General features: G+C 47.8%; 1 pseudogene; it reads right to left on the bottom strand.

Moving 5' to 3' along the window:
• Positions 1-9,705: 9,705 nt before the first annotated feature.
• LOC120394548 lies at positions 9,706-9,848 on the bottom strand (annotated as a pseudogene).
• Positions 9,849-21,869: the final 12,021 nt, after the last annotated feature.

The following is a 21,869-nucleotide window of genomic DNA, read 5'->3' as shown; positions in this document are numbered from 1 at the left end:
AGGCACCCCGCCTCCCCCCATGGCAGCTCCCCCTCCCCCGGGGAGCTGTGCAGCACCTCCCCACCCCAGCTCACCTCTGCTCCGCGTCCTCCCCAAGCATGCCGCCCCCGCTCTAATTCTCCTCCCCTCCCAGGTTTGCGGCGCCAAACAGCTGATTTGTGCTGCAAGCCTGGGAGGCGGGAGAAGTGGAGAAGCGACCACGCACTCAGGGAGGAACTGCTGTAAAAAAAAATTTTTAAAATTGGGAGCACCGCTTTTTGGCACCGCCTAGTTCACCTTAATGGTAGCACCAGCCCTGAGTCCACTAGTGCTCAAGTAGCCTTTGCTGAATGGTTGCCTTCAGCCCTACAGCTGAAGTGTGTAGAGTTGCTATGTGGAGTTTGACCAGCATATTTACAAGACACTAATCCTTGTTTGAGGCTTCCAGATCAGAAGCAGGTTTGTCCTGCTACGATTATTTAAGCAGGACTCCTGTTACCCACCTCCAAACAACTAGACAACTGCTTGTTAATCCCCAGGCTGTGTGGACAAGCACTCGAAGAAAGAATGGTTACTTATCCCACAGTAACTAACTGTGGTTCTTCAAGATGTGTTGTCTACACAAATTTCATGTCCCATCCTCCTTCCCCACTATTGCAGAGTCCTACTCCTAAGGAAATCTGTACTGGCAATGGAACGGAGACAGAGTTGGGCTCACTCCACCATTTATGCCTTCAGGTGAAGGGGGCCGGGCACTTGGGGTGTAAGCATTGTGGCAGAGCTCTGACCTTGCTCCTGTGGGTCCTGTGTTTCTAGGCGGTTTACGCTAGCCTCAGTGGCTCACTGTGACCCTCCACGTAGCCCTTCTCTCTCTAGGGCCAGGGGTACAGTCTACTGAGCCCTTTTCATCATAGGCTGCAAGGAGGTTGGGGAGAGAACTCCCACAGTCTCTGTTGTCTCTGGGGCTTATTTCAGAACAGTTTAGCCTCCTGTCCTGACAGGGGCCTGACTTCCCCTCCCAGGAGATGTTCCTGTAGTGGTGGGTTGGGGGGAACCCGGGCCCGCCCTCTACTCTGGGTTCCGGCCCAGGGACCCTAATGGTAGCAGCTGTTGGCAGCCGACCTTTCACTGCCAGAGTTGCTACATTTCCCTGGGCCACTTCCCCACAGCTCTCCTGCTTCTCCCTTCTTCACCCTTACCTTAGGGCTCCCTTAACGATGGTTTGGGGGTGTCTTCATTAACCAGCCCTTCAGCCACACTTCCTCTCCTCTGGCTCCCTGACTCCCCTGCCTGACTGGAGTGAGCCCTTTTTATAGTATCAGCAGGGCCTTAATTAGTCAGGTGGTCACATTAACTTAATGGCCTCACCTGACTCTTTGCAGGTTTAGAGTCAGGTGTTCTCATTAGCCTGGAGCAGCCCCTGCTCTGGTCAGTCAGGGAACAGAAAACTGTCAATCCAGTGGCCAGTATATCTGCCTTCTGCTATTCTGCTGTACCCAACTGGCCTGGGTCTATCACAGCACAGTCTCAACGGACACTGCTCCTCAAAAGACTCTGATCTTGTGAGCATGGGGCATGTGCGCATTAAGGGTGGAATCTGTGTAGCCAGCACCTCTGGACGAACCACAGTTACTGTAGGGTAAGGAACCGTTCTTGTCTGTTGCTTGTTACTTTCCTGTTCATCTTCTATTATAGCATTTGATTTATGGTTAAGACTGATCTTAATGCAGTTTCTGTGTCTGTGCATACTTGCCAGCTGTTCCATATACCCACATCCCACTAGCAAAACCCTGACAGTCATGTTTTTATTCTCAAACACTGGCCTACACCCCTCCATTATGGAATGCAATCTTCATGTTCAGCTCATCAAAGAGAAGCTGGTATCTCCCCCGCACAGTTTTGCTTTGCAGAAAGTGCAGACTGCAAGGGCCTTTCCTTCACACTCCCCGGTTATTGAATCTCATTCATCACTTTTCCTAAAACCATCTGGTGCATTTAAAAGCATCCCCACATATCTGTTGACATAAGTGTTTCAGTGGAGTTAGTTAATTGGTTGGCCTGTACATCTGTGAGCATGGGAGCCTGGACAGCTGGATGGAGTCAGACCTAGAAAAGGTGAAGGGATCATAATGGTCTAAGATTGAGGTGTTTAGAATGCCAAATGGGCTGACATTTTCTTCCCAACATACTATGATACAATGGCCTATTTTGGTGTTTTTTGAAAAGAGCAATGTTCTTTATTAAGAGATTTTTCCCCTTCAAGGTACTGCTTTGATCAGAAAAGTGATTATGTAAAAATGGTGCCACCTTTCTCAACAGCTGACCTTCAGAGTCCAATCTATTGGCATCCTTGTAAAAAGTAACCATTTGAAACTTTTGACTTGTGTTAGCTCTCCTGAGCCAAGGCAGCTACAGAAGAGTGAGCTGGATTCTATCCTGTCTCACGCAACAACAGTATTATTCAGTAGGTTCTGATTTCAGGCCTAAATTCTATCCACAGTTACACCTGTGTAACCTCAATAAAGACAAAGGGGTTTAGTGTTGTAAGTTGTTGTGATTTTATTGCATGGCTTGCAATAGTTGGTGTTTTTCTTATAGCCATGGCTCCTGGAGCCATGTACTTACCTGAGAATCTCAGCGTTCATTAAAATTAAAAAAAAAATTAAGAAATAAGTAGCCCTTATGGTTGCAGAGAAGATGGAAAAATGAGACCTAAGTGTACAGTAAAAGCTCTAAAAAACAGAACACAAATAGAACACAAAACATTTTTTTTAAATCTCCTGATTTTTAAGCCAATCTCATGGTTTTTGGCTGCCTGACTCTTGATTTTCCTAATGCCTGGGGTTAGCAATACTGGGGGGGTTACACAGGTGTTATTGAGCACAGAAATTGAGCTGAAGTGTCTTTATTCCCAGAGGAGGATTATGACCCAGAAATTATCCAGTTTGACTTTCAGATCCAAGAGAGGTGGGTGGCAGCTAGAAAAAAAAGTCTTTGCATGTAATCTGAGTAAATTTGAGCTGGAATCAGAGAAAAATGAATGTGGAACCCCACTGTGCTATTTTATTTTTGGGGGAGAATCACTCTTCAGCGTGAATTCTTAGCTCTTTGGTGCTTAGAATCTTAACTATTTTGAAGTGTTTTGTCTTGGCATACAAAAGGCAATCTTTGTTTTCCCTGTGATGGGCTTTTTAAGCTATTTTGTTTGACACAATTGTATTATTTTCTCTGTCTCCCAATCGCATTGGCACACTCGTACTGCAATCAGCTTCTGTCTTTTCAAGAGTGCTTAAAAATCCCTTACGGCGTTGAATTGCAAAATAGTGCAGATAGAGCTCCCACCTGGAAGCTATCAGAAATAACGAGCCCTGACATAACTTTAAAAAAATTCTTCCAGTGCTTTCAGAATCCTCAAATCTGGTCTTTAGAAACACTGCAATCAGATAGAGCTCGTTCTGCCAAAATACATAAAACATCCGCCTGGTTTATAGAAAATTAGATTAGACAAAAATAACTTGGCTTCTTATTTCTTTTGAAAGTGTCTGAAAATGCAGCTGTCATGTCACACTGTTCTTGCTTTCATAAGTTCTTCATTTGTGAATAGGGTGATGAAAGAGAACGTAAGAACTACCATGCTGGGTCACACCAATGGTCCATCTAGCCAGCAGCCTGTCTCTGACAGTGGCCAGTAACAGAGCTTGGGGGGCGGGAGCGGTGTACAGAACAGGTCAGTTAGAGTGAGCTACTCAGCACAGGCACTTTTATTTTTCCCTGTGGGTGCTCCTCCCCTGAGGCCTCATCCTCACTCTGCCTCTTCCCACTCCTGCCCCCTCCCTCACGGCCCCTGCCCGCCCACCACTTGCTGCTCTCCGCCCTCCCCTGAGTACCTCCCGCCAAACAGCTGATCAGTGGCCTTGCCAAACAGCTGTGGCTGGTGGGTGCTCAGCACCCACCTTTTTTTTTCATAGGTGCCTAAGCCCTGGAGCACACAAGGAGTCGACGCCTATGCTACCCAGTCTTCCCCACCCAGCTTCTGGCAGTCAGAGGTTCAGGGTGGCCCCAAGCCATAGGGTTGCAGTGCTGACTATCTTGGCTAATGGCCACTGATGGCGCTATCCTCCGTTATCTTATTTAGTTCTTTTCTTGAACCCTGTTATACTTTTGGCCATTGCAACATCTCATGGCAACAAGTTTCACAGGTTAATCGTGCACTGTGTGAAAAAGTACTTCATCTTGTTTGTATTAAACCTGCTGCCTATTAATTTCATTGGGTGACTCCTGGGTTTTATATTGTGGGAAAGGGTAAATAACACTTCCCCCCCACACACACACACCAGTCATGATTTTATAGACCTCCATCAACCGCCCCTTACTCATCTTTTCTAATCTGAACAGTCCCAGTCTTTTTAATCTCTCCTCATATGGAAGCTATTCTATACCCTTGATCATCTTTGTTGCCATTCTCTGAACCTTTTTCACTCCACCCAGGGGTGGCTCTAGGCACCAGCAAAACAAGCTGGTGCCTAGGGCGGCCAAATCTAGGGGGCGGCAGGCTGGGCCGGCGGACGTGCCGCAGTCATGCCTGCGGGAGGTCCACCGGAGCCCCGGGACGACCGGACCTGCCGCAGGCATGACTGCGGAGGGGGCGCTCGTCCCGCGGCTCGGCTGGACCTCCCGCAGGCATGGCTGCGAGCTGCGGGCAGCTGCGGAGCCGCTCGTCCGCGAACCGTCCGCAGCCGGAGGTCCAGCCACGCGGGACCAGCGGTCCCTCTGCAGTCATGCCGGGAGGTCCGCTGCCTCGGCGCCCGCGCATGACTGCTTGGGGCAGCCAAAACGGTAGAGCCGCCCCTGACTCCACCATATCCTTTTTGAGATGGGGGCAACAAGAACTGGACAACAGTATTCAAGGTCTGGGGACACCACAGATACCTATAGTGGCATTGTGATATCTACTGTTGTTATCTATCCCTTTCGTAATAGTTCCTAACATTCCGTTAGAGCTTTGTGTTTTGTCATTCACATGCCATCTATTATTTCAACAAGTGGACTGGCTGCTTCCTGAGATATAGAGCCTTTTCCCATCTTAGGCCACATGCAATGAGTTTGGGGGGTTCACTATTGTTTTTAAAGAGAGGGCCTGTCCCATTTGCGGGTGGGATCTACAGCAAACCAGCCCAACCCCTTAACGGGACAACATGGGAAAGAGTTACTTTTCCAGTCTCGTTCTGCAGGAGCTATCACAGGCTATGAGACACTTCCATGAACACCTAAAAGAATTAGGATAGTAGACATTAGTGATGGGAAGTGACCTGTTCCAATACACCACCGTCCACATACCCGTGATTGAATAATATGCTTTGGGACTGGCAACTTAACACTGACTGTAGCTGAGACAAAACAATATTTTTAATCTCATTTTATCTAGACAGTGCCCTTTTAAATACATCGTCAACGAGTCCTCTCTCCAGAAAGGACGCTCGAGCTCTCCTAGGGGGACCTGATCTGCTGGACAGCCCAACAAAACACTCCTCACAGCTGTTAAACCCCAGCAGCAAGCAGCCTCGCGTGATTGACTGGATGTTGCTCGGTGAACGAAGAGTTAAGGTTTGTCTTAGGTCTCCTTTAATTGTAGAGCAAAATTAATTAATCCTGCCAAACTCTATTAGTGTATGAGCCGGGTGAAGCGAAACAGCAGTAATTGAAGTGACATTTTTGCTAAGGCAGCCTGTTGAACTGTGATAGATTAGCAGTAAAGAAACCAGGAGGTGATGAGATTTCAGTGATTAACAGGTGTTGCATTAGCACTGATTCTGTCCTGGGAGTATTCACTGGTCAGCCATGCACACATAAAACACATGCAGAAAAAACATTAGACACAAACCAGAAGGTCACATTTGCTTTTCAAGCATGTGACCATCTCTCATCAGCTGCTGTGGGAGTCCCGGATAAATAATATCTTGCTCTGTTCCGGGAGACATCTGCACAACCCAGAGTGCCCTTTACGACCTTTTATTCTGGAAATGGTTAAAATGGACATTCATGCAACAGTAGGGCTGAGGAAATAAGTAAATTCCAATGTTACAGTTTCTACAGAAACATTTACCCAGCTACATGACCCTTCCTGTGTGTGTTGTGGTAGAAGCAGGCTTGGTAACACTAACTTCAATCCTGCAAACGGACCCCACCACTCCTGGAGCCTCAGGGGGGCTGCTAGAGTGGATCTGATTGCAGGCTCATGGCCTCAGTTAGAACAGGAATAGAAAGGAAAATGCTACATGGGTGCACTGCATCTCAGTTACCATTGGAACGCTGGCTTCTCGACTCTTCTGTATTAACTTAGTTTTTTTGTATTTAATTTGCCCTCACCATCCTCCAAGAAAGGAAATAAAAAGGGAGAAGGCAGGCCATGAGCAGGACGAATTGCTTTTGTGCTACAAACTCTGTCTATTTGCCTCCTTCAAGCACTGGGCAGTGCTAGTTAGTAAGTTACATTTTAACAATGCGCTTCATTTGAGAATCTCAAAGGCTTTTGTAAGCACAAATTAAATTAAGCAAACACACAACACCAAGTAGGGAAGGTATTAAATCCTTCAGGACAAGAACCATGTCGTCATAGGTGTTTGTACAGCACCTAGCACCATGGGACCCTGATCCTAACTGAGGTCTCCAGGCACTACTTTAATATAAATATGAATTATCCCTATTCTGTATATGAAGAAACAGAGCGCCAAGGTGGTGTCAGAGCTGGGAATAGAATCCACGTATCCTGACTTCCTGTCCTGTGCTTCAGCCACAAAAACATCCTTCCTCCTAGGTAGGTAGCAATATGTCCCTTCTATTCCACCCTACTTGGCTCCTCACGAGTGCTGGGTCACTTTGATATTACTGTATAATGGTCTGACCAGCATTCTGTGATAGTAGACGGCATGAGCAGATAGGAACGTGGTTTTTAAGGTCTCCTTTGAGAGCCCCCACACATGCTAAACTGCACAGAACTTTGCTGTGAGGAAGATGAAAGGCTGAGTCGATCCTTCCCAGACTCAAAGCCGTCGTTCCAGGGACTCTACCCACAGGCATTTCATTCTAAGGCTTAGGCCAGGGGTCGGCAACCTTTCAGAAGTGGTGTGCCGCGTCTTTATCTATTCACTCTAATTTAAGGTTGTGCGTGCTAGTAATACATTTTAATGTTTTTAGAAGGTCTCTTTCTATAAGTCTATAATATAGAACTAAACTATTGTTGTACGTAAAGTAAATAAGGTTTTTTAAATGTTTAAGAAGTGTCATTTAAAATTAAATTAAAATGCAGAGACCCCTGGACCAGTGGCCAGGACCCGGGCAGTGTGAGTGCCACTGAAAATCACCTTGCGTGTCGCCTTCGGCACACGTGCCATAGGTTGCCTACCCCTAGCTTAGGCTATTAAGCCATCTCCTCAGGCTCTGAGCAGCGGTCTGAAGCGCCGAGGCATGGACTAATCCAAGATTAAGAAATGCAACCAAAGATTTCATGACTACAGCATCGGGGGAGGAGGGGATGGGAGGATTGAAAGCTTGTTCTTTAAATAAAACTCAAAGCCTTGCATCCTAATCTTCCATCCTATCAACCCCATTGTATCCATTATGGATTAAGCAAAAAGGACTGGTGTTAAACTAGTTCTACTGTATGTAACCCTTTTTTGTCAGCCTGAGTGCTTACCCAGCATTTCTGGGATCACTAAATACCTTCCCTGGATGCCAGGAATGGACAATGCTTCCCCCATTGAGTCTCTATGAAACAAGGAAAACTGTTAGGAGAAAAGAATCCGGCATCAATTTGGGCAGATGCCACAATGCTATCTATATGAATGATAAACAGAATACTCCCATGCGGTATGGCCATAGTCCATTAACTCAGTTCTCTAGCTGCCAGATCTCCCTTCCCCACATCACTTTCCCCTTCCCCATCTACTAACCCCACTCATGGTTTGGTGTAATTGGGTAGCACGATCCCGGAGTCCGGAGGTGCACTCAGGCAGAGCTGGCTCCAGTCCCTTCGAAATGCTGCCTGGTCCTGGTCTGAGACTTCACCACCTAACCCAGCTATAGTGATTTCAAAAGGGGCCTCACCAGCGTTCACTCAAGTGTGCTGCTGCCGCAAACAATTGTCTGTGTTGCATCCTGTTGAGAAATTACCTCTGCATCCCCATCAAAGCGTCCTCCCAATAGCACATGGTTCTCAGTAACAGTGCCTATCTTTTACATAGTGCTTTTCTTCAGCAGATGTCAGAGTGTTTTACAAGAGGTGAGTGTGATGCTGTATGGAATATGTGAGACGTTTTATGATATTGATACCAATATTCTAAAATTGCAATAAATCTTGCCAGATATGCCATGTAAGGTATCAGTGAAACAAGTTATAATTTGCTAAATATGATGATCACATTTATAAGTATGTATCATCTTTGTATTGTATCAGAGGGGTAGCTGTGTTAGTCTGGATCTGTAAAAGCAGCAAAGAATCCTGTGGCACCTTATAGACTAACAGACGTTCTGCAGCATGAGCTTTCGTGGGTGAATACCCACTTATTCAGATGCAAGAATGAAGAAGTGGGTATTCACCCACGAAAGCTCATCTTTGTATTGTGAGTTATAAATGTGTGGTATATTTGTCTATCAAACTTGTCTTGTGTTTCTGGGTGGCACCCCCAGACAGATTGTCATCAGCACTATCCAGCTTGCCTGATGGCCTATCAAAAGCAATCAGCTATACAATGAACCCATTGAGAGAAGGCAGGGGTTATACCTATGAGTCAGCAGGACATGTAGGGACATGCCGGTGGACAGGGGAGTCTGCTTTTCCATGCCCATGTGCTGAGAGTTTGTATTTAGGACAAAGGAAGAACAAGCCACATGGCACAGGTTATAAAAAGGCAGCTGCATCTTCTCCATTTTGTCTTTAATCCTGCTTCTTACCTCTGGAGCAACTTGTCTACAAACGAAAGTACTGAACAAAGGACTGAATGACCCATCTAAGCTTTGGATGTGTTCCAGAGGGACTTTCAAGCCAGCAAACTCACCAGTGCTGCTAAGAACTTGATATATGGACTCTGAAGTCTTATATATGTATCTGGCTGCTTTGATCAGTTCACAACTCTTGTCCTTTCCATTTCTTTTTCTTTCTTTTTTTTCTTTTCAATAAACCTTTAGTTTTAGATAACAAAGGACTGGCTGGCAGCGTGGTATTTGGGGTAAGATCCAAACTAATATTGATCTGGTAACGTGGCTGACCCTTTGGGGTCAGAAGAACATTTTACATAGCGAACAGAGTTGTTAATAGGTTCTCACTTTACGGGACCTATGTACTGATTGGGAGCCAGACAACTGGAATGCAATAAAGGGGGCCGTGTGATTCCCTTTATCAGCTTCTTGATAACCAGCCTGGGGGATCAGGAGCACAGTTTGTATCTGGTTAGTGAATCTAACTACAGTGTTAACCTCCAGTATGGGAGAATCTGCTCTCCTCTTTCCAGCCTGCCCTGGCTTTTGCATTTCCAGTGAGGGCTACCCCAGGCATCCCAGGCCACAGTAAGCATCATTATTCCCATTTTACAGATGGGGAAACTGAGGCAGGGAGAAAGTAAGTGACTTCCTCAAGGTCACTGAGCTGGTGAGTGGCCAAACTGGGAATAAAACCAGAGCTTCTGATTCTCAGTCCAGGGCTCTATCCACTAGACCACACCACTCCCCAAGCCAGGGCAAAGTCTGAACACGTTCCCCCGTTACCACAAATTATGCAGTTAAGTTTACTGTTTTTGCAGAAATTGCAGGGGTCAGCACAGCTGGTGTGCAACGGATGAGCCTCACCCAGAAAAACCCACTTTGCCAACAAGCATAACACGACCCTTGAACAGAATGCTTGTCACCAAAGAGGCGCCCTTTTCTTCTCCTGGTTCACTTCCACCACCCAACTGATTCTGAGTGAGTTTGGAGTTATGGTGACTTCCAGAATGTCACCGCAGGAATTCTGGGCACAAACCTTATGTATGTGAAGCAGTTCTGTGGCCATTCTTCCCACATTTACCAATAGATGGGGACAGAGAACTCCTTACTCTCTAGAGCTTCGACCCATAGGACTTACATGGATACCCTGTCTCAGTCCTTTCTCCTTGGTCAATTTCTAAGGTCCCATTAACTTGAATGGCAGCTAGATCAGGCCCTGCAACTTCGGGCATGTTTGTGTCTGATTTTAAAATGTCATTCCTTAGAGCAGTCTTCTGCTGACAGACGGGAATTCCCCTGGCAGAGCTGTTTGAAATTCCTTTACGAAAGGAAATGGATTATTACAGACTTCTGCTTTTTCGTTTTGTTTTTTTCAAGTCAAAACTGCCTTCTGGATCATCTCACAACAGTGTCTGGTGAATGTGCTTCTACTTTCAAGCTCGATTGACCAGTGAGTTGCACTGCAGAGCGAGGGGCACTGCCTAATGGCTAAGGTAGGACCTGGGAATTGGGATTCCCCAGTTCTGTTTGCCAGCCTGGTGCTGTGTCATTGCATGGCCTTGTGCAGATCTCTGTGTCTGTATCTATACAAGGGAGCTTGATGATACTTCCCTACATCCCAGGGGCACTGAAAGCATTCATTCCTCGTTTGGAAAGCACTTTGAGATCCTTTGTGAGGCACTATAGGAGTGCAAAGTACCTGTTTTAAGGGGCCCTCTGGAATACGCCCATATTTCCATGCTCTTGACTACCCCTGCAGTTAACACTGCAACATGGCAGCCCTGTCCCTGGACAGAGGACGTGAGATTGAACACCCCCCACATCCCTCCCCCAGTCTGTAAAAGAGAGGCTCCACCAGTTGTCCAAAAGACATTACTCAGAAGCAATACAAAGCTCTTCCGTCCCCCAGGGGCTGAGCAAACTGGGGTGGGCTAGGGCGGGATCTAGACCTTTGGCTGGGATGAGGAGCCACAAAATCTCTTAGATTCATTCATAGACTTGAAGACCGGAAGGAACCATTATGATCATCTAGTCTGAAACTGCTGCATGACACAGGCCACAAGACTGCGCTGAATTCATTCCCGCTTCCAGTCCAAGAGCTGTGGTTGAACTAGAACGTATCTTTCAGAAAAACATCCGATCTCCGTTAAAAACATTTCCAGCAGTGGAGAATCTGCCACTAACCTTGGTAGTTTCTTCCAATCGTTAAATTATCCCCACTATTGAAAATTTGCACCTTGCTTCTAGTCTGAATCTGTATAGCTTCAACTTCCAGCCTTTGGATCCTGTTATACCTTTGTTGGCTAGTTTGTCAGCCCTCTATTATCAAATTTGTGTTTCCATGCACAAACTGTGACCAAGTCACCCCTTACCCTTCTCTTTGATAAGCTACATAGACTGAGCTGCTGGAGTCTCCCACTATAAGGCATATTTTGGATTAATGGAGAGAGGCCCTGCCCCCAGAGAGTGCTGGGATGGAGAATGGGGGTCTGGAGGGACAAGGCAGGGCAGGGAGACAGGAGTGTTATGACCACTTTTGTAGGGGGATATGGGGCTTTGGTTGGATTGGATCCAGCTCCCACTGCATTTGAATCCACCACTGTGAGCGTGCGACTCCCTAGGAATGGAGGGACTGTCCCATTTGGGCCTGACCCATCGTCCCTCACAGCCAGGCAAGTATTTAGGAAATGTGTATTTCAGACATCAAACTAACTTCCTCCCTGGGCCTATCTGACTGCAGGCTGCCAGACCAGGCTGCCTGGTTACAGGACAATTCAATGACTCCTCTAGTAGATAAGGTGCCGGTGGATGGTGCTGAAGAACATGCAAAGTAGTCCCTGGGTTTGGCAGGACTAACAAGGATGCCTCTGCATAGTGAGTCTCAGAGCCCGGATCAACACTCACTACACAGCTGTGTAGATGTTGGGGCTCAGGCTCTGAAGCCTTGGGAGCGGGGTGGGCGGCCGAGGCCAAACTCCAGTTCAAGCCCACGTGTTTACACAGATATTTTTAGCGCTGTAGCACAAGCCTGAGTCTGTCAACCCAGACTCGCTGCCATGGGCCACGTAGTGTCCCTAATAGGTCTTGTTGTGCATTGTGAATGGCTTCTTGGGTGCTCTCTGAATCTTCAGCCAAGGCAGGGGCTTTTCCACCCCTCCACACACAGACCGGGGAGGGGGCTGAGCGAGCTGCCAGGGCAGTTTTCTGTTCCCTTTTCCCAGGAGGCTGGTTGCATGCAGGGATCTTGGAGGACAAGGGAGAGCACTGCTCCCGTTTGCTTCTAGACCAGCTGCTCTCACCCACAGACTAAAAAGAACTAGATAAGTTCATGGAGGACGGGTCCATCAATGGCTATTAGCCAGGATGGGCAGGGATGGTGTCCCTAGTCTCTATCTGCCAGAGGCTGGGAGTGGGTGACAGGGGATGTATCATTTGATGATTATCTGTTCTGTTCATTCCCTCTGGGGCACCTGGCACTGGCCACTGTCGGAAGACAGGATACTGGGCTAGATGGACCTTTGGTCTGACCCAGTAGGGCCACTCTTATGTTCTTAGACTAAGGGAGGGCAGAACAAATATCTGGAAGCTGGATATTTTTGTATTAATATCTGAGAATATATTATTGGGCCGATATGGCTGATATTGCATCGCCCCATCTCTAAAGCCTGCACTCTGCAGCTCCCTGGTCTGCCAGACCGGCCTGATGATTCTCACCATTGCTGCTTTCCCCTGGTCGTGCCTTTTGTGGATGGAGAGAGGGCTGTGGTCTAAATGGGGCTGGAAGCCAGAAAATTCCCATGTACAATCCCAACTCACTGCACAGCCTTGGGTAAGTCATTCCAGCCAGAGGTTTCCTAAGTGACTAATGATTTTGGGTGTCCAATCTGAGACCCCTTAGAGTCCTCATTTTTACAAGGTATGTGCTCAGCAGTGACCAAAAATCAGGCCTCTGTATTTGTCTCAAGTCAGGGAGTGAAAAATTGAGGCATAAAAAAAAAAAAGTCAGACTCAATCTGAAACTTTTTGCCTTCAGATCTCTCTTCCTCAGTTTCCCTATCTTAAAAACAGGAATTGGAATCCTGACCTACCTCACTGGGGTGTAGTGAGGATTAATTAGTTAGTGTTTGTAAGGCTCTTTGAAGATGTAAATTGCTGTGTAAGTGCTGAGCATTACTAACCACAAGTAACCACTCCCCTACAAATTATGCTGAGAAGCAGCTGCTACTAATCCTTAATAATGAATCTTGTCTATCCAGGAGAGCAATCAAATTTAAGGCATTCTGCCTGTCGCAGCAAAATCTTGGAATGATAATTTTTCAGATTTCCTTTCAAGAAAAAAAAAGGTGAAATAACAGGAAAAAGATGCTACCTTTTGTATGAAAGCATCAATGACAAGACAATGCTGGCCTACAGAATTTGGATCTGGTTCATAAAGAGAGACAGCCTGACCCAGTGGCACTGCTGGCTTCTGGTTCAGGGGTCCCCCTTAAACTGAAAGAAGTTGTGTTCATGTAGAGGTGAGCATGCAGGACTTTACAGATGTTGATCACTGAGTATTACTTATTATTTGGATACTTGTTAAAGGAAAAAACCCAGCCCCAAATTCAAACACCCTCAGCTGGTTGGTGAGAACTTAAATTGCAGCCATATGTTATTAACATTAATTCCCAAGGGATAAAATCCCCTTCATCAAACTGCAAACAGGAAGCAACCCCTGCTAATGTTTGCCACAGATAAATGGCAGAGGCAGGTTTCATGTCTGATTAGAGATACATAGGCCCTAATTGAGCAAAGCATTTAGGTCTATTTTTCATTTTAAGCACAGGCATGAAGTCAGTGGGATTTAAGCATGTGCTTAAGTATTGTGCTGCATCAGAAATCAACATGCCACAAGGAGTTCTAGAGAGATGAGCAGGGGCGGCTCTAGTTATTTTGCCGCCCCAAGCACGGCAGACAGGCTGCCTTTGGCGGCTTGCCTGTGGGAGGTTCCCGGTCCCACGGATTCGGCGGCAGCCTGCGGGAGGTCCGCCAAAGCCGCGGGACCAGCGGACCCTCTGCAGGCATGCCTCCGAAGGCAATCTGCCTGCCCCCCTCACAGCGACCGGCAGAGAGCCCCCCACGGCTTGCCGCCCCAGGCACGCGCTTGGCCTGGAGATGAGGCAGGTGAGGGAATACTTTTATTAAACCAACTTCCGCTGATGAGAAAAACCAACTTTGGAGCTTACACAGCATGCTTGAGTTTTCTTAGAGAGAATTTGCAGCACAGTAGCGCCATCTAGTGCCTTTTGCAAGTGGTGTTCCCTTTTCAAGATCAGTAACTTGCTTAGACAAAGTGGGCAAAGTACTGTAGTATCTTTTACCTAGACCAACATCTGTCTCTCTCACCAACAGAAGTTGGCCCAATGACAAATGTTATTTCACCCACCTTATCTCTCTCATATCCTGGGACTGACATGGGTACAACAACAGTAACTTTCTTGAATTGATATGCAAACTAGATACTATCAACTCAGGCTTAAATAGAGCCTGGGAATGACTGAGCCATTACACACATTTCCCCCATGTTAAGTATCTTGCCAAACTGTCTTAAATGGGCTATCTTGACTATCACTACAAAAGTTTTTTTTCTCCTTCTGACAACAGTTCATCTTAATTAATTAGAGTTGGTTGGGCAACTTCCACCTTTCCATGTTCTCTGTATGTGTATCTCTCTCCTCACTGTATGTTCCATTCTGTAGGTCCGATGAAGTGGGCTGTAGCCCACGAAAGCTTATGCTCAGATAAATTTGTTAGTCTCTAAGGTGCCACAAGTACTCCTGTTCTTTTTTTCTTGGCATGACAAACTTTAGAACGGTTTTGAAATCCGTCATGAATTGGTGCGAAGGGCAGATCTCAAGGGTTGTATATAACAGTTGATGTGTACTTATCAGGACATGCGATCTTAGAAAGTACATTCCAGAGTGCACAGCGATTCACTGAATCAAAGGCTTTAGTTAGATCCATAAACGCCATGTACATGTGGTTTGTTTTGCTCCCGATACTTTTCTTGAAGCTGCCGTGCTGTGAAGATCATATCTACAGTTCCACAACATGGTTGGAAACCACTCTGTGACTCCGGTAAAATTTCTTCTGACAGGGGCAGTGGATCCAGGGGGCAGGGATCCAGTGGATCCAGGGGGCAGGGACGCGGGCTGGGGGCTGCTCTTGGGTGGAGGGGCCCAGGATCCCCGGCCTGGCTCCAGCTTCCAGCTTGGGTGGGGGCGGGGCCTCATGGGAAGAAGATGGGCGGGGCCATGGAGGGGGCAGGGCCTTACAGCCTCCTCACTTTTAGGAAGAATCCATTGCCCCGAGCCGGGGAGAAAGCGCAAAGGTCCTTGCTTGAAAATTTAAGCAAGTGAGCGAACAATGAAGGCTTGTGTCACAGGCTGATTGGGGGTGGGGGAGCTGACAGCTTGATAGCGAATCAGAGATGTTGCCTGGGCAGCGTCAGCGTGCGTTCCTGGGTTCAACTGCACACACAGAAATCATCAAACCACGGGTGCCAAACCTGAGTGATGCTGCATCCCCATGCGCCAGGCCACCACGCCTGGAGGGGGAGCTGGGCCCAGCCCTGTGGGACAGAAGCCACCGCTGTAGTACAGACTCGCTCTCCAGCTTCCCCTCTCCCCCTCCCCTCCACACTGGGCCAGGATTAGGGTTGTAATGCTGAAGCAGAGGGTGCTGCTGTGGATGGTCGGTGCCCCTCTTGTCTACACTGCAAAGTCATGTCCGAGAAGAGTTTATTTTCGCGCACCCGTTGAATCCGAAGGCTACATCTGCCCCTGGGTGATAGGTAGAGCAGAGGCAGACAGTGAATGGCCTTGAAGGTGAAGACAAATAGCTTATGCTTGAGGCGATGGAGAAGAAGGAACCAGTGGAGCCGGGATGCAAAGGGAGGGGTGCCGTGGTCAAAGTGAAGGATCAATGCAGCAGCAGCATTCTGAATGGATCTGAGCGGGGCAAGACGGCATTTGTCAAGGCCAGAGAAAAGGATGTTGCTGTAACTGAGACATGAGAGGAGAGTTCTGGTGGTCTGTGTGGACAGGACAGGCCGTAGCTTAGAGATGTTGCGCAGAAAGACTCTGCAAGCTTTAGAAATAGCTTGGAGGGGAGGCTCTAGAAGATGGCCAAGTTGGAGATGACATGTAAGTCATGGACCTGGAGACAGATGGTGGTGGTGTCCACAGGGACTGAGAAAGGAGGTTGCAGGGGAGGGCTTTGGGTGGGAGATTAACAGCTCTGCTTTAGCCAGATTGAGCTTGAGTTGGTGGCTAGACGTCCATGGGGAGGTGTCAGAGAGACAGGCTGAGATTTTAGTTTGCACAGAAGGTGACAAGGCTGGACTGGAATTGTGCCTTGTGGAGTTTGTTTTTTTTCATTTTCCTCTCAGCAGCCCAGGGACGCAGTTCTTGGCGTTTCTAGCAAGTGACTATTGCAGGGAGAACATAATACTGATAGGTTAAAACAGACAGCAGTAACTGCAGTGAACAAGATAATGTGTGATGGCAGCGTAATAAATAAATAAATAAATCTGAAAGCACTTTGATATACAAGGAACTCAGTGACCTCTCTGTCACACAGAGCAACAACCCCCAAACCACAAGACCAGGGTCTGGGTCACCAGATCCTTGCTGTGCCCTCACATAGCATGGTTAGTAGCTGGCTTTTCCACAGGAAAAGGTTGTGTTGTTTCTGTTTGTTGACAAGCTAGTTGACTTGTATAGGGAAAAGAAACCTCTGTGCATCATTCTTTCCCCATATCTGTGTTTATCTGTCTGTCCCTTCGGTCTATGAGCTCCTCAAGGCTGGGAGTGGGCTGTCCCTTCCTGAATAGCTGGAAAGCCGCTGGCACGTGGTGAGTGCTGTCAGGAACAAACAGACCTACCGTTTCAAAAGTGATCAGTGATTTTGGGTGCCTCCATTTTGGGGGGCCCAACCTGAGATACCTTCAAGGGTATCTGCCCTCTGAAAATCAGGCCTCTTTAAGGTGGCTCAAATTGGGCTCCCATAAACTGAAGCCCCTAGTAGCACTCTGAAAATGACTAGGCCTTAAACACGCATCAGGTTGAACTGTTCTCAGTCACCAATGTGTGGCAATTTCCAAGTGAGTCCTGCGTATGTTATTACTCCCTGGGCCTCATTTCTTATCGCACCTCCTGCCTCATTATTATGATTACAATAGAGCCCGGGGCAAAATGAGAAGGAGGGAGACTGTGCCAGGCTTTGTACAAACAGAGCAATGGACGTTCCCTGCCCCAGAGAGCTTCCAGGCTAACGAGGCAAGACGGACGAAGGGTAGGGGAAGGAGACAGAACACAACATGTCCATGCCACTTCTTTGTTGGCCGGGGTTTGGTTAGTTGAATCTTTGGGTGGATTTTGAGAGGAGGGAAACTAGATAAATGGACATTCAAAGGCAGGGAGGGGTTCGGGGCAGGGAAGAAAGGAGGAAGGAGAGTATGAAGGGCAGGCAGAGCAATGCCAAATCAACTCCTCCTTTGTTTCTTTCTCGTACCCCCCCTCTCATCCCCTGCCTCTCTCGCCATGTGTGAAATGAGCACCCAGATCCAGCTCATCCAGCTCCACCATCCTTTGGGTCCCCCACTCTGGGGCTTATCTTGGTCCATCTTTTAGACTGTACACAATCTGGGGGAAGGACTGTCTTTATCTGTGCCTTGTACAGCATCAAGCCCATGTCTTAACAACAGTATTACAAATCAATAGGATAGTGATTTACTGTGTAGCACAATACCTTGGCAGGGAGCAGATAAGACACTCTCCTGGTCCCGAAGGGAAGTTTGCATTGTGAGTACGATAGAGATGAAAAATACACAATCGAAAAACGACAGTGAGTGTGTGTGGGGGGGGGAGAGGAGGGGTGGCAGGAGGGACCAGCACAGCCAGCAGTGGGCAAGTCAGACTAATTGCTGATTAGAAGCCACCTGGCTAGTTTGCTTCATTTATTCCAGGCTATGTGATATGAATACCTTTGGTGGATTAGCTTCATGCGAGTCTTAAGGGGGAGTTTGGCAGTCCGATAAAGGAGCAGTGTTGTTGGGAGCTGGAAGTAATCTGGGCCAAGCCTCCCTGGCTGTATGGGAGGTGGCCATGTGCAAATCCTCCCATGTGTTGGGGAGGAGATATGGGAGGTATTAAATGGTCCGGGACTCGACTCCATGCTCTGGGTGTCCCCACACCTCTGACTGACAGAAGCTGGGATTGGATGACAGGGGATGGATCACTCAGTAATTGCTCTGTTCTGTTCATTCTCTCTGAAGCATCTGGCACCAACCACTGTCGGAAGGCAGGATTCTGGGCTAGCTGGACCATTGGTCTGACCCAGTATGGCCGTTCTTATGTTCTTATCCTAGGGGCGCCAACGAGGATTCAGAGAGCCCCTCTGAGGAGAAAGAAAACACATCCACTTCCATCATTTCCATCTATTGGGACATCAGCTCCAGGGCGATACCTCTGAGCCTACCTGAATTACCACTGAGCCTGCTTACTCCCGATGAGCCGTCCCTGAGCCAGAGGGGGAGGTGAGTCCTCAGAGGCAATCACCTGCAGGTCAGGCGATAGGCCACATGCCATTCAACTAGGGTTCAGCCAGACCACAAGCGAGGACCCACTCGGGTGATCTCAAAGCAGGTATATAGGCTCCTAAGGGAAGCAGGCTGCTCAGCGTCACTGCCTGGCCGGGAGCTTTCCCCTTGCCACTAGCTTCAACAGACGGCTCTTGGTCCTACTCCAGTTGCCATGGCTCCTGCCCTCCACCCCTGCTGTAGCCCACACCGGTTCCATGCTAACCAGCCCCTGTTCCAGCCTGCATCTGCTCTTCCCTTAGGCATCTACCCGGCAACTCTGCCATCCAGCCTCTGCTCTGCCAATAATACCAGCCCTCAACGCCAGCTTGTTATATGATCAAACAAGCACCTCTGTGCTTCCTCCCAGGCTGTCCCCTGTCCATAGGAGCTCCCCATAAACACCCACAAGGCAACCCCATTGTTCTCCTTCACAGCCCTGCTTACAAAAAACTCGACAACAGCAAGTCAGCTGGTGTGCTGAGCCCACCGCCCCTCCCGCTGACCATCGTAGTCCCAGTGTTTCCTTCGGCTCTCCCAGCTGTCTCTTGCCTGATATGTAAACTGTAAGCTCTTCAGTGTGTGTGTGTGTGTGTGTGTGTGTACTCCACAATGTGCCTGATCTTTACTGTCTAAAGTATTACAACTGGGTGAAATTCTGTTCTCACTTCCACTCCTCCTGGGCCTGTCCTGTGCCATATGGGAAAGGCAGAAATAGGGCTGGAGAGGGGGCATCACTCAATTACTTGCGTGACCCCTTCTCTGAAGATCTCTCTCAAGCCTCCAGGACATTCTCCCTGTTCACATTTTGCCTTAAAACTCCTCCTCTTTATTCTGGTTCTCTTGAAACGATAGTAAAACACCCTGGTGACACGAGGGGGACCAGGCTCAACTGCCCTGTGCCTGAAGGGTGCTGCATAGAGCTGTGCTGGACTAGACAGGGTTGGCAGGTAGTTCCAGAATGATTAGAGCAATGCAGGCTGCAGGGATGAATTCTTTATGACTTCCCATTCTGCAGGCACAGGAGGCTTTCCTGATAAAGAGGCAGGAATAATCCATACTCCTCTCAGAGACGCAGCCTATTGATTTTTAAATTTCTTCTATTCATGTTTAATACTCTTCATTGTCTGGCCCTCCTTATCTCACGGGGTGGTTTGCCTGTTGCATTCCCAGCTTTGCCTGCGCAGCTCCCTGCTACCTGCAGGGCCAGCTCCTGTTACAGCTCTTGGGGAAGGAGGGGCTATGTTCTACTGCCACTTCCCACGGAGAGCAGGCATGGAAGGCAGCGGTGTTGCTTAAAGGGCCAGACTGTCCTTGTTCCTAGTGTAATCCCCTGGGGAGTGCGCATTACAGGTCTCTCACTGTGCCCGATTTGCAGAGGGTGAGTCAGTTACAGCTCTGCTTAGCGAGCCTGCCTCTTTAGCTCAAGTTGGAGCAGTTCGGGCCTTTAGCACTAGAGCTCCCCAGTTCACTCCCTGGTGCGTTGGCCAAGCTGGTGAACGGGCCTAACACAGAGCAGTCCTGCTGCTCTAGTGCCATGCTGGGGTTTTAATTCTGTACTGACGAGCACCCATTCTAGATAGTCCACGAAGGTCTCCCATCCAACCACCTCCCTGAGCTTGTGAGATCAGGTAGTGTCACAGCATAAGGCAGTATGGCTACACATTGATCACCAAGCAGGCATCTTGACTGCCCCTCACCAGTATATTCCCATGTGGTTTGTCTTTTCCAATTCCAGATGTTCCCACCACTTCCTTTGGGAGACCATTCCGCAGTCGAATCAACCTTATGGTTAACAAATTTATTTGAGCATAAGCTTTCGTGGGCTACAGCCCCCTTCATCGGATGCATCTCTTGTTAGTCTCTAAGGTGCCACAAGGACTCCTGTTCTTTTTGCGGATACAGACTAACACGCCTGCTACTCTGAAACCTTATGGTTGAATCTCATCTGTCTGTTTCACTAGGCGACGATAACCCATCCATCACTGTCTAAACACCACCCAGGGTGCCTTGGCACCACTGCTGTTGTAAAATAAGAAACGAATGCTTAACTAGCAACGGAAATTAATTAATTAAGACTGGGGTGAGTGGGTTCAGTTAAATGAAGAACCCACACCCAGCATCACCTGGATCTCAAACTGAACTTGGGCTGACCCCTTTTGGGCTGTGAATACGTGTGTTATGGTAGCACGGAGAGGCTCCAAATGACATCAGTGTTTCATTGCGCTAGGTGCTGTACAAACACATATTAGGCTCTTCTCACCCAGAACTGTCTTTCGACCCATCTTAATGTAAGGAACAGAGACTTGGCCAGTCACGAGAAAGGAAATCAATATGCCCTCCACCACAGAAATGAAGATGTTGAGAGTCACACTGCCTGGTGTGGGACCCACCAAAGAGCACTACTCTCAGGTCAGCCTGCTAGAATACAGGGCACATACACCAGACTGACGGTGTATTCTGTCATAAGACTTTACCAAGCCAGTAACAAAATATTGTACTAGTTATTATGGAGCCACAGACAGTCCCTTTCCAGCTCGCTAGCCCCTCATGCACCACCCAGGCAAACCAGATTTCTGTGATTAAATGGTTATTAAGACCAGAAATCACATATATTAGGTTCTTCCAGTTCCAAAGAACCAAACACTCAGCCCAGGTCAAAATATACTTCAGGATCTTACCAAGTACCACGCTGCAGTCAGTCTTTAGTAAATTACTAAAGATGTATTAATAAAAAAAGAAGAAAAGGAGAGAGTTATAAATGGTTAAAGAGGGATAGCTCAGTGGTTTGAGCATTGGCTTGCTAAACCCAGGGTTGTGAGTTCAATCCTTGAGGGGGCCACTTTAGGGATCTGGGGCAAAAATCAGTACTTGGTCCTGCTAGTGAAGGCAGGGGGCTGGACTCAATGACCTTTCAGGGTCCCTTCCAGTTCTAGGAGCTAGGTATATCTCCAGTTATTTAATTTAATCATATATGTTACAGTTGATTTCAGAGTTTGTACAGCAAGATAATAGCAGTGATGTTAAACTTGCTGGTTTGTAGTAAGTCTCTCTGGATCACCCAAAAGATCGGAGGTCCAGTCCATTGTTCAAAGCTTAGAAACCAAAGTCCGGAGATATGGAACAGGAAAGAGGCCAAGGGATGATCTCATAGTCTCCATTTATATCCTTAGCCCATGTGCATGGAATTTTACTGTCTCACACAAGGAGTCAGGGATCACTTGTTCTACGTGCCCTGATGAGTCACTGGGTCTCCATTGTCCATATGCTCTCTGAGGCGTCCTCGGGAGGGGCC

The sequence above is a fragment of the Mauremys reevesii genome, unplaced genomic scaffold, assembly GCF_016161935.1.
Source record: "Mauremys reevesii isolate NIE-2019 unplaced genomic scaffold, ASM1616193v1 Contig64, whole genome shotgun sequence".
Lineage (NCBI taxonomy): Eukaryota > Metazoa > Chordata > Testudines > Geoemydidae > Mauremys > Mauremys reevesii.
This window is presented reverse-complemented; position numbering and strand designations above follow the sequence as displayed.